Source organism: Lemur catta, chromosome 12 (assembly GCF_020740605.2).
Source record: "Lemur catta isolate mLemCat1 chromosome 12, mLemCat1.pri, whole genome shotgun sequence".
Classification (NCBI taxonomy): Eukaryota; Metazoa; Chordata; class Mammalia; order Primates; family Lemuridae; genus Lemur; species Lemur catta.
Window position 1 is genome coordinate 94635785 of NC_059139.1, and position 13710 is coordinate 94649494.

The 13710-nt window shown below is 43.1% G+C and overlaps 1 long non-coding RNA gene across 2 annotated transcripts; it reads right to left on the reverse strand.

Annotated features, from left to right (window-relative positions):
* Positions 1–7754: 7754 nt before the first annotated feature.
* On the reverse strand, positions 7755–13710 carry LOC123648066. Of its 2 annotated transcripts, XR_006738474.1 has the most exons (4): positions 13641–13710; positions 11013–11168; positions 8468–8560; positions 7755–8347 (listed from the first exon to the last, which is right to left on the reverse strand). It is a non-coding gene; the product is annotated as an uncharacterized LOC123648066 (long non-coding RNA). The 2 variants fall into 2 exon arrangements; XR_006738473.1 differs by having other exon boundaries at positions 7755–8560.

Below are 13710 nucleotides of genomic sequence, written 5' to 3' on the forward strand. Positions count from 1 at the left end.
TTATGAGGCCAGCCTGACAACAAAGCCATCATTTAGAGGCCGGCAACACTGCCTTTTACATCTTTTTGGCCAAAACTGGCCACATGATCATCTCTATCTTATGGAGAGTCTGAGATAAATCATATTTCAGCTGGGCAAATTGACCCTCCCTAGAAAATGAAGGTTCTATTCATAAGAAAGGTTCTACCAAATTGGCCTTTAGATGACCCCACAATGTAAGAAAAGCACGCCACCCTCATTTCTCTCGCATCATCTCTTGACACTTTTCCTGACAAATTCTATGCTACTGCCAAATGAACTTTAATTAATCCCCACTGCAACCCAAACATCCACTCACATAACCCCCTTCGCATGTAATTTCTTGCCATATGTCTGCCTTTCTTCACAGCTTATAAACTCCATGGAAGTTCCCTAATAGTGTCCCATAACTGACCATTGTCTTGATACACACTGGGTTCATAGTAAGTCTTTCTATACTTATGGATGGAAGCATAGATAGATAGCTGGGTAGAGAATGGGTGGGTGGGTGGATAGATGGGTGGATATATGGATGGACAAATAACCGAGTGGGTTGGTGGCTAGATGGATATATGGGTAGATGGATGGTTCAGTTCATTTATGAAAGGTTAGATGAATGGATGGATGAACGAATGGGTGGACAAATGAATAGACGGACAAATAGATCAATGTTACCTATACTCTCTCATGCCTGTGTTTACCCAAATGCTGCTCCCTTTGCCTAAAATGCTCTTCTCCCTCTCTCCACCCTGCTAACTCCTGTCCAACTTTTAATATTCAGCTGAGACATTCCCTCCTCCAGAAAGCTCTCCCTGACCATCCTTCCTGGACTAGGTGTCTTGCTTTTTGCTCCTGCAGTGCCTGGTGTATCTCTCTACAATTAGCTTTACTGCTTTGCTGTGCTGGGCTGCAGGTCTGGCTCCCCTTGCCTTCAGATGCTCAGCTGTCCGAGAGCAGCACCTGACTCTGAGTCTGTGTGCCCTGCACTGACCCCGCTGTCAATCATGGAGTAGGAGCACAAGAAATTTTCAATGATCTTAGAATACAAATGAAAGTAATAAAGACCACATGTTCCTTGTTTCTAGAGAAAGATATGGCATGTGGAAGACACTGTGCATGAGGTGAATGAGGAGTTCTTCCAGCTCTCTTCTCCAGCCCTGGAGCTCCAGAAAGAGGAGGATGAGCCAGACCCACTGCCCCCAGGTGAAGGCAGCACATTTGTGGTAAGCCCAGCAGACGAGCATCTCAGCTCCTAAGGTGTCCAGGGGAGTGGGACCCATGGAGTCACGGCCCCTTCCACAGAGAGGTGTTGGGACTGCAATAGCCAGCTCTGACCAGAATGTCCGCCAGTCAAAGTCAGGTTCTGTTTTGTTGGTTTCATGAATGGAAAGCTTAGAGCTGGGGCTGGAGACAGGGAAGCCCACACCGTCAGATTAGGTTGAAACTCTCTAAATTAATTCACAGCCTGAAAATACTGAGGACGGGCATGGAAAAGGAGCACTAACAATGGCTGTTGTAGATGTAGCCTAATTAATAGTGCACACCTCTGGGACCAGGAGCTTTCTGCAAGATGCATCTTCCATCCAGGCTGTTCCCTGTCCTAGCTGCAGACACATGAATGGATGGAGAAGAAAGGAGGATGAAAGATAGAAGTGATCATGCCATTGTGTCTGCACTGAGCTCAAGATAACTTTATTTCCTTAAAAATATAGAAAAAGTAAAGCAAGGCCGGGCGCGGTGGCTCACGTCTGTAGTCCTAGCACTCTGGGAGGCTGAGGCCGGTGGATTGCTCGAGGTCAGGAGTTCGAGACCAGCCTCAGCAAGAGCGAGACCCCATGACTACTAAAAAAATAGAAAGAAATTATATGGCCAACTAAAAATCTCTATAGAAAAAATTAGCCGGGCATGGTGGCGCATGCCTGTAGTCCCAGCTACTCGGGAGGCTGAGGCAGGAGGATCGCTTAAGCCCAGAAGTCTGAGGTTGCTGTGAGCTAGGCTGATGCCACAGCACTCACTCTAGCCCGGGCAACAAAGCGAGACTCTGTCTCAAAAAAAAAAAAAAAAAGAAAAAGTAAAGCAAAAAAGCCAACTTTATTTGCTAAAGCTGACAGCCAGTCTTTGGGTGTTAGTTCACCAGTTTGATTGTTTTCATACTGTATAAGATACTATTCAACCAGACTTGAAGTTTCTGGCACCTTTTATGTCATTTATCTCTAACTGTGTGTCCTGTCCCCACTTTGCTATCGGGTCATGTTTAATCCTCTGTTCTGGGCCCCTGGACTTTCACACCGAAGCCCAGGGCCTCACTTTTCCCAGCCTCGTCCGTGCGTTGCTAAAATTAGCGAAGCACCCTGGGTGGCGGAGGGGCATGGGTAGGCACCTTCTCACATCCGCCTTCCCAGTGTGGGCGTCTGGGCTGGGATACCTTGAAATACCACAGAATCCCCTCTTCCCCTGCCAGGGAACACCCTCTGCCATGGTGACCCCAGGAGTCCGGGCCAAGGGGCAGGTTTTCTTCTCATTCTTACTCAGCAGGGAAAGTCAGGTTGGTCCCTCAATATGGAGAGTTTCAGGAGAACATCGTGGGTATCTGGGTCTTGATGTCTGAAGATCTGGAATATCAACTCTTCTTGGTCAAACTGACCTCTCAGTACAGAAACGATAAGGAAGGGCACCTGTGTTCACAAACAGCTGAGGGGACATTTCTCTTGTGAGCAGACAAGGCAGGGTGTGGCCCAAGGACTGGCCACGAGAGGCACAGATGCCCTTCCCAGTGAGGCTGCGGGAACTGTGTCTCTCACGGCCTTCCAGGGTCCCTGAGCCCCAGAGGTGAGTCCCCTCGGGAAACCCAAATGCAGATGCTGGCTTCCTGTCATCTCATCGCACCAATCATTCTTGCCCTGAGCTTTATCTGGACTTCCTCCACAGCGTTTGCTCTAAGCTGAGGGGTCAGTTCCTCTGTGAACCCGCCCTCCGTCCACCTCAGACGGGCAGCCGTGAAGGTAGCTCGACAGCAGAGGGACTAGGTAGGTGCAGCAGCCTGTCCTCAGCTGCACTGAGGGGCCAGAAGAGCATGACTCGTTGAGGATAAAGTAACAGGTGATCATCCTTAAAAATACATTCTATACAAATATCCCTGGTTTTAAGGAAGGGAAAATTAGGATTAGATGTGGGATTATAAAATATGCTGAGATTTAATTATTCAATAATCATTCTAAATTATTAAACATGACAATTGTATAATGATATAGTTGGCCACTGTTGTGCATTACTGTGGTGACAGAAACTTGTGAACACTGTGTCTTCATTTGTTAATCATGAGGTCAGTCCCTGGATGGAGCTCACTGGCATATTCCCATGTTTGGGGTGGATGTTGGTGCCTAGAGAGTGTCTAAATGACAAAAGTCAGGGCCAAGACCACAGAGAGGGCTCAGGATAGAGTGAGCTGAGAGCGTTCAGGGGTCACCTGTCCATGTTGTGCATCTGTCATTCCCAGGTGGCTCCCAGCATCTCCTCTTGTGAGTGGCAGGAAGATAAACTTCACCCACTGGAGACAAGTGGCCCATATGGAGAGAAGCTGGGACCCTGGGCCCTGAAGAGCCACCAGGCCCTGGAGCTGGAGGTGAGGAGAGTCCACCTCGCTCAGAGGATTGAAGACCTGGAGTGGGAGCTGTCCCTGCTCCATGAGGCGGCCAACAGCAGTTCGAGCATGGGAGGGAGCTGGCCCAGCCGACACAGCGGCCTAAGGGGCACTGAGTCACATCAGATGCTGCATGGTGGCCACCTCCGGGAGGTGCCTTCTCACCGAGAACATGAATGGGCTCCCCTGGTAGGAAGGAGTGGGCATCTGGGGCCCGGAGTGTGTGCTGGTTTTACGACGTGCTCCTACAGGGAAACACCTGGATTTCTTTCAGAGCCTGGACCTCAGCTTGTGCTCAATTCTGCCTTGAACTTTCTGGGGTGAGGGAAAATAAACTGACATGGGTTGACAAAATCAGGGTGTGCTCCTATCAGAGTCTGTGCCCAGTTTTTTCACTCAGCTGTGGGCTGTGGCTTCCCCCCAAAACTTCAGTTGGTGCCCCTGGCTTGAGGGGTGAGAAGTGCTTGGCGGGGGGCCCTGAGAACATAGGTGCAGCCAGAGCACATCCACGCCCCATCTTCCATCACACCTCACAGCTGAGTCTCCTGGGCCCCCAGTGTGGCTTGTAGGGAGTCCAAGCAGCCATGTCCCCTCCTGGCTCCTGCCGACCTCCTGGACACAGAGGAGGGTTCGGTCTGTGGCCTGGGCCTCGTGACCACATCAGATGTCCCAGTACCAAAGGAGACTCTGAGAACACCCAGTCAAACTGGAGTTCTCTGACCCTGGACACACCTGGCCCTGCCGTCTGAGCCTGGCTCCAGCAGTTCCATCCTCAGAAGACCTGTCCCCTGCACTGTGCCCAGGTGAGATGTGCTTCACCTCTAAGCCCCAGCCCAGAGGCCTCTCACTCCACGGAGCTTTTTCCCACCCCTTCCCAGATTTCTACCCCGTCTCCACCACATGTCTGCTTCCCACCACAGTCACCTGTGCCCTGGATGGCCCTGTCTTCCAGTCGGAGCTCCTCAAAGCAGGGTGTGTCTCATTCACCTTGGTGTCCCTCTCACACACACAGACACGCTCACACACGTGCACATATAGACGCGAACCAACATTCAGACACACACACAGACACAGTCACAAACACAGACATGCATACTCTAACAGACACACGCACATATACCCTGAAAACACTGCTTTGCACCCACAGGGTAATAAGGGACCCATGAAGGCTTTAAGAATGTAATTGACTGTAAAGACAGCTTCTAACCCAGAGATCACACAGTCATGTCGGGGTGCCACAAAAGCACGTGGGAAATTGTGCAGAAAATGGTACAAAACTGAGTGCCAAACCCTGTCCCTTGGCACCTGACAGGTGCGAAAATGAACCTGTCCTGGTGGTCTCTGTCCCAAGTCAGGGGAAAGTATGAGGCCCTGTCAGGGACCCAGGACACATTACAGTAACAAAGAGGCCAGAAGAAAACATGTTCTCTGAGCACAGCTGTTTGGATTCCAGCATCAAGTTCCATCTTATCAGTTCCACAGGCATCAGAAATTATCTTGAAGCATTTAGGCAAATTATGTTGTGAAGAGAGCTGGATTTACAGAGATTAGGCAGACAAAAAGAACAAAGTTAAAATCAGAATGGAATAATAAGCCCAGTTTGAATAATAGCTTTAAACCAAGAAACTAATTTTAAAGGTAATCAGCTGAACATATTAAAAAGTCCAGACATACGTGGTGAGAATTATTATATGGAGTCTTGCTTCAACCACTTAGGAAAAGCCGTTTATAGCATGGGAAGTTCAACTTGTCCTGGTTTACATTTCCATGTCTCTGGCTATAGCATCAGATAGTTTGGTGAATTTCTGTGTGGCCCATACATTACCCACAGACTTGTTTCTTGAAATTTATCTAGTTTCAACGTATAGGGGTTAAGGCACAAAGAAGTTTGCCTTTTTGTAATTCTTTGTAAGAAATTTGGATGAGAAGAACCCAAAAAAATTAAGAAAATAGTATACAGAGCTACAGTCATATAATGAATGTATTATACCTGTTTTTTTTTAGAAGTATAACTTTTTTTTCTCTATATTGATCACATAGAAACCTCAGGCTTAATAACTTCTTAAGGCTAGGAAGCCAAACCAAGGCAGACTTCAGGTTTTATTTACTGTTGTAAGGATGCTGGCTCTGACAGAAAGTGAGTTTTTATTTACTTTTTTTAAGTCTAGGGACCTTTGAAGTCAGGCATTGTATGCATATTTTCAAATATGATATTTTAGTCAAAGCTTTGGTAATAAATCTGGAAAACAAACATTTCAAGTAGACAAACAAAAATGTTTTAAATAAAAGTCATACGGACATGATTTTATCAGGTATTCAATGTCATATAGTCAACATTTGTTCTGCTTAATCTCCATTAGTAGTATCATGAATCCATCCATTTCTTTAGCAGAGTTCCGGAAATTTTTGTTTAGTCAATTGTCCTTAAAGTTATCAGAAACCTGTATGTAAGAGTGTTTGTTGGAGTCTGTTTCATGAATCTGAGTATAAATGATTTTTAGAGATTTTAAAAATCTGATGAAAGTTTACAGTCAACAAGGAAACGTCACTATATCTATGACAGATAGTAACCAGAATTATGACTGATAATATATTAAACTTCTATAAACTTACATGCTTGTAGAAATGATGTTTTTGAAACATTCATATCAACAGCATACCAATAAATGAAACTAAGTAAGATCTAGTGTCACTTATCATTGGACCATGTTTCTTATACAATTTATCCAATGAGTCTAATCATTTAATATCCTTTTAAGATGAGAGATATATATTTTGAATCTTTCCAGGGACCCAACTGGAAATTTTCATAATTAATTCTAGGTTAAAGATGCTTAAGTTAGAATTCAATTTGGGGGAGGTTTGTCAAAGATGTTAAAGGGCTCAAAACATTTGACCAAAACAAAATCAGAGAACACTGTAAAATAGCAGTCATTCATTTAACCAAAGTGATAATCAAAAGGCTTTGAAAGCAGTACAGAAAGTTACATGGATGCAAAAACCTTCACCAGTAAGCAGGTAAACCAGGCAAGAAAGTATGTTGACAGCTTTAAAGACATTTCTAATTTTGTGTTATCATTAATTTTTAAACCAATTAATTTGCCAAACTTTTCTTGTCATATGAACTAAAAATAATTTAATTTAATTACTAAATATTTTATGAGTGTTCATTTATTTAAACCAATCAAAATACAACTTTTGAAGAGATTTCTTGCTGACTACACAAGATTTTATTATGTAGATATTACATATGACATAATGCACCAATACGTCTAAATATATATATATATATATATATATATATATATATATATATATATATATAGTGTGTATATATATATATACATATACACATAAAAAAGGTCTTACAGTTTTCATTTTAGAATTTTAGTCATGGGATAGTAAAACATATAAACTCACCAGTTTATAAAAACCAGTTGGACCTAAATCATTTTTCTAACAAAATGGGATAAGGTTAAGATTTTCCTAAGTAGGCCGTCTTATAAAGGCTGTCAACCAAATTTTGGGTAAAGCAGTTTGACTCAGTTTTCAATATACTGGATTGTACAGAAAACACTTCACTGTGAAAATGTGACTGAAACATGTGAGAAGGCTGAAAACATAAGAGTTCTCCTAAGAACAAAAAGACCAGTGTTATTTTCCGAGAGGGTCAGTTTGGAACCTGTGACTCCCAGTGTGGAGTTTGCTGTACTTGCTCTTTCTCATTGGCACTTCTACATCTCCAGTATCTGTTACAGCCCGAGCAGGTTCACTGCCTGCTGCTCAACAGGAGATCAACACACTGAGCCAGCAGGGGTTACAGCAGAGAAACAGTTTTATTATCACAGGCACCATGCGAGGAGAGGGGAGTAATTTCTCAAATCCATCTTCCTCAATCATTTGGGAGAAAAGGTTTTTAAAGGGACTTTGGTGAGCAAAGGGCTAGGGAATGGGGTCTGCTGATGGGTGAGGGATGAGCTCATAGGGTTGGAATGCAGAAATTATCTTTTCAGTTGGTAGGTTTCCTGGGTAGGGGCTTTCGAGGCTGTTGGATCCATTCCCACATCTGTCCACGGGTCTGGTTGGTGTCAGCAGGTCTCCAGGATGCAGAGTTTGAAAAACACCTCAAAGACCAGTCTTAAGACTTAAACAGCAATGGAGTCAAAGTCTTGTGATTTACAATAGCAATTTTATCTATAGAAATAGTGGGGGGAGTCACATATCGGGTGCCTGTCAGGGAGGCACAAGTAGTGCAATTAAGTAGTAACCCTTTGCAGCAGCAAGGAAGTTAGGGAACAATGGCTCTTTGATTTCTGTCTGTATCTGTACTTCTATGAAAATGAGACCTGGATTACTATTTATACTTTGTGGCTTCACAGTACTTTAATATGGACAGTTTCATCTCCATGTGTCCCTGCCAGTCTGTGAGAACAAAACAGGTTGTGAAATATTTGATACAAAAGGCCTTTGGTCCAGTTCTGGCAGATACAGGGCTTGGTTTTGTCACGAAACCAAGTCAGTCCAGACTTTTGGTCTGTCCATATGTAATCATTAGTGTCCGTCAACTTAGCAAAGGGAGCAAGCTGCAGAGGCCTGGCTTGCGAGCCATCCAGAACATCTTATCATTTAGCAAGCATTGACATCATGAGGGGTAGTGTCAGCATCATCTAAGAGGTGCAAGAATGCCTCCTGTGGAATCAAACCATTGATCACAATATTGCCCTAGAATGTCACCCAGAAGAGATAAAAATTTTCTTTCTAGTGACTTTACCTGAGAAAAAGACACTTTTTCTGTGTTCAGTTACTCACCAACAGCAGCAGTACCATAACATGTTTTCTTTGGCTGTGGATGCCACTGCTTGTCATATCTCCATCTTCCAGACCAGTCCCACCAGGCACTCACTTTGGCAGAAACAAAAATGAGTTCAAGTTCCTTTGTATGATTTACATGGTGGCACAACTAGCAATTGGATTGATTAGTTAGTGTGGCCAGGGTTTGAAAAACTGGTGCAAAGGGATGCTGGGTCTGTGTCTGACCTGCTGGAAAAACAGTAAGAGTTAGTAAGAGTGAGTCATAGTTTGAAAGAAAAGTCATAGTGGAAGATTAAAAGGGAAATTGGGATAGGTTGAGGCAATCCCCACTCAGCTTCCCATGTGCAATCCTCGAACAGGGAGGCTCAAAAGAAAAAGGGTTAATGAAGAACCCTTCTTGAGGGGAGGGGATAAAAAGAGAGAAAAAAAACACACAAAAAAGGAGTTGTTAGATAGAAGATGTGGTTTCTTGATCTAAGATCTTGGGAAAAACCTGTCTACTTTTTGGTGATGTCTGCTTCAGGGGCCTGGGAACTAGCCCTGGAAATCCTTGCTTTCGGGTCACTGTAGGGGTGATCTTCCTACTGTCTCAGTGCACTTTGGTGTAGCTCGCATGAATCCGGGAAAATTTTTCTTTTATTTTGATGGCCATGTAGGTAGTTAACAGTACTTCAAAGGGGCCTGCCCAGAGAGATGATAGTACATGTGTTTCTCTAAAAATTTTGATGTATACAGACTCTCTTGGTCAAAAAGGATGGCAGAGCATATCAGTTGGTGGAAGCCATGGTCCTTTCACCTGCTGATGATATGTTTCAAGCATATTAGTCAGTGTCTGCATATAGCTAGTCCCGGTATCAAATTGTTCACTTAAATCCCAACAGTTTCCAGACACCCTGGCAACAGAAGATCACCTGCCTCCAGAGGCATCTTTGGAGTCTGTGTAAATAGTGGCAACATTTCCTTTTACCAATATATAATCTCTAATGAGGGCTATAACAAAATTGACTCAAGGAATTTTTGGGTGAGCTTTTGAGTGCCCAGAAATATTTTATGTTAAAACTAAGTAACAGTTGCATGTACCCTCTGGAGCTTGGACCTAGAGGCTTTATGGCGTCACTCAGTCAGAGACTTTCAAAGAATGAGGATGTCTAAGAGGACACCCGGTTTATGGAGTAAAACATTGTCCATATGCTGAACAAGTAAGGAAAAAGAATGGATCCCCGGCTAAACGTCAAAGTATGAATCAGCTGTGACAATTTGAGAGAATACTGAAGGACATTCACAGTTTCTCTGACTACTCAGGTCCATGTTAATAGTCTCACTGTGTAGGTGAATGTAACAGAAATTGTGAAGTAGAGTGAAATGGAATTAAAAAAAAAGTTGAGCAGAGGTCAATTATTGTACTATTAAAGTCACATACTCTAAAAAAGCATTTCAATTAGTTTCTATTTTCTAGAAAAATATTTGATGTAGCAATTATTTCTAAGATAATCAATTAAAGTACCTTTGTATATATTGGTAGCAAAATATTATATACACAACATATATAGACACAAGGAAATATAGCTATACAGATGGAAGAAGATATAATCAGTCTTACAAACAATTTTTTTCCATGGATCTTAAAATTATATTTTAATCTAACTACAAATCTTTGCATATTTTGTTGTTTTAAGCAATTGCTAGCTAGGTAACACTTTGCTGTTAGGAAATTTTTGCAATTTCTATAACTGTTTGCTTAGACACGCACCTAGTATGTATACATGCATAGGTAGGTGAAGTAAAGTAGTTAATTTAAGGATCCCATATTTGGCTGCATCTTGGCTGTGACTCATAGGTCTCCATTAGCAATTAAAACACTATTTCTCCATAAAAACCAGAGAAGAATAAGAAAGAAAGGAATGCAATACAGAAATATCTGTGAATTCTTGAACACATGACTAACATGGATTGTACCCTAACAATTTACTGTGAGTTTCTTTATGACACAGATAGATATTGTGGGTGGTCCACACAGGGTTTCACCACTGAGTCGGTTCCCGCCTCTCACCCGTGTCTGAGGTTCTGTCTCCAGGGGTCTAACACCACCGAGAGGGCTCAAAATGCCGAGTGATCAGCTCTCATGTGCGTTTCCTGGATGAGCCTTCTTTTAAATAATTTTGTTGGGGATTCCCTACAGGGACACGTCACGCCAGGGGCAGTCCCCCCAAGCACTCCCACTTGTACCCACAGTCACCCAGGCGTGCCTTTGGCCGGGAGGAGGAAAATGCCCTTTCTCTTTGGAGCTCAGCAACTCAGTCTCTCATTTGTCTACAAACGGGACAGTTCAGTTTCCTCTTTCCTTTTATAACGGCCCAGAAAAGCCAATTCAGAGAAATTTGGGGAGGAAGAGGCCATGAATGGAGAAGACCTTTTTGAGTTCATCACCATGTCAAAATTAGGACCCCTCAAAACTACTTCCCAGTAAAAGTATTGACAGATCAGAAAAATCCATGACCATCAACCAAGATCGTGAGGGCCGTGCAGTCTCAAGAGAACTAACCTGTTCCGACCAAGTGAAATCTTGAAGCGGTGTGAGCACCCGAGGGGGCCATGCCTTTACCTGGCACTCATGGTTGGCTACTCTCTCAGGGGTTGGTGAGTCTTCTGGGTGCCACACAGGTTGACATCATCTTGTGAACAGACAGGAACCCAAACTCTGAAAAGTAAATGAAAGAGGTTTATCCTGAGCTGAGTATGTGTGACCATGGACCAGAAAATCACAGGCAAGAGGTTTTCAGCGAGTGCTCTCACTCTGATTGGGTTACATCTTGGCTTTATACCTTTCAGAAGGGCAGGGTTTGCCCATAATTCAGTACACAGAAGGTATACATTGGTTTTGCCCCAAAAGGCATGACATGTCAAAGGGGGGTATTACAGGTTACCGGTGGGTTTAAGGATACTGTTTGGAGATTCTCTTTGTATTGTAATAACCATTGTGTTTACCCTAAAATAAAGTATTATATAAAATTTAACAGCTTAGGGATTTGTTCTCCTAAGCAGAAACTGTGCTGTGTCTGTGCAGTGGACACATAACGTCCTAGCTAGTAAGAGTTGGACAAATGAACAGTGGATAAGACCAAAGGGAAAACTGAAGCTGCCAGTTTAAGCCCTTGTAACCACAGGTTCAAATCCCTAATGGTAACGTTCATATCAAATGATAGAAAGAGGGAGTTAGAAACACATTTTATGTGTACCTTTGCACAGACATTGAAATCAGGGGAAGAAAATACATCGTATCTAGGATTCAATGGCCAAAACCATAATAACTTCATAAGCTTTTGACCATAAGTATGTCTTTCTGTGCTCCTATGTGCTTCATGTTTCCATTATGTTAATTTTCTGACCATTTATTTTAGTTCAGCCTGTCTCCCTTTTTAGATACTTAAGAACATTAAACACATGGGCAGTTTTGTTCATAAGGCAGGAGATTTTGCTGTTATTGTGAGACTAACATTAAATATCCCTAACTTATCAGAAATGATACAAACACAGACCATTTTGCTTTAGGATGGGTTTAGACTTGTAAGATTTTTGTGCTAAAAACTGACACTTTAAACACATCAAACTGTCCAGGAGCATACATAAAAATGTATGCTCACAATTTGAAAAAATTTTCACTTTCACTTCACCATTCATACTTACCCTGTTTAAATAAGCCAATTCATTTACCAAAGTTTACTAAATTCATAGGAAATACAGAGTAATCTTGCTTCTTTTTAAGTAAGTTAGGAGTGCTGCCTTATGTATAAAACAGTCTGGCATCATGTAAACACAACACATACTACAAGGATATCCACAAATAAATCTAAACACATGCACACATATAAACATACACACACGTACACACACACACAATGTTCCATTACCTTTAACCTCACAATTCTAGCCATGAGGTTCTGATAGAAACTCCCCGGTTTACAAAACATCACTGGACCAGAATTACCTCTGACAAAACTGGTCTCTTTCATATGTTTGAATTTTCATGGCCCTGAGAGTTAAGCTAATTAAGCCTATGGACCAAAGTGTTGGATAAAAGAGTTTGGTGGCAGTCTGATTTTAAAAAGACCCTTTTATCCTTTTTTTCTTTCTTTTCCTTAGAGGAAAAAGAGTGCTCAATCTTTGTGTTTTAGCTTGAACTGGCTGTAAGATCTCCAAGTAGCTTTGAATGACAAATAGCATAAACTTTGAGTCCACCTCAAGAGCAACAGGAAAACTTAGCAGGTTGAGAGTTGACAGAACAGACAACAGAGACAGAGAGCTTGAAAGACTGGACATTTTAAATTCATAGAGGCAGGTCCAGCACTTGAGCTCTGAATTTTCATGGATGCAATTTGCCCTTCAGTTAAAACATGTGCACAAGAATTGGCCCTAACCAGCTGCAGTCCTAGCGTACCTGGCACGCCTTTGAATCTTGCCATTTACACACACACTTGTGAGTAGAGTTGCCGGAATGCGACCGGGGTGCCCAGATAGGATCATTCTCCTTGCCTTTTCTCACTTGTAGAGGATTGGCTTCCCATTTTTCTTTACAGGAAGCAACCGAACAGCGGTCTAGGGGTCAGTGTAGTGGATCAGAATGTGCTGATTGTGGGCAGGACCGCACAGGGTTTCACCACTGAGTTGGTTGCTGCCTCTCACCCATGTCTCAGGTTCTCTCTCCAGGGCTCTAACACCTCTGAGAAGGCTCAAAATGCCAAGTGATCAGCTCTTATGAGCATTTCCTGGCTGATCCTTCTTTTAATTAATTTTGTTGGGGATTCCCTGCAGGGACATGTCTGACCGGGGGCAGTCACCCCAAGCACTCCCACTTGCACCTGCAGTCACCCAGATTTCCCTTTGGCTGGGAGGAGGAAAATGCCCTTTCTCTTCGGAGCTGAGCAACTGAGACTCTTATTTTTCTACAAATGGGACAGTTCAGTTTCCTCTTTCATTTCACAAAGGCCCAGAAAGGCCAATTCAGAGAAATTTGGTGAGGAAGAGGCAATGAATGGAGAAGACCCTTTAGAGTGCACCTCCAAGTCAAAATTAGGATCCATCAAAACAGCTTCCTAGAAAAAGTATCCACGGCTCAGAATATACCAGGACCATCAACCAAGATTGTGAGGTCTGGGGACACAGGAGGACTTACCAGTTCAGCCCAAGGGAAAGCTTGGAGGTGGGTGGCTTTGGATGCTGTGCTGCTACCTGTTGCTGATTTT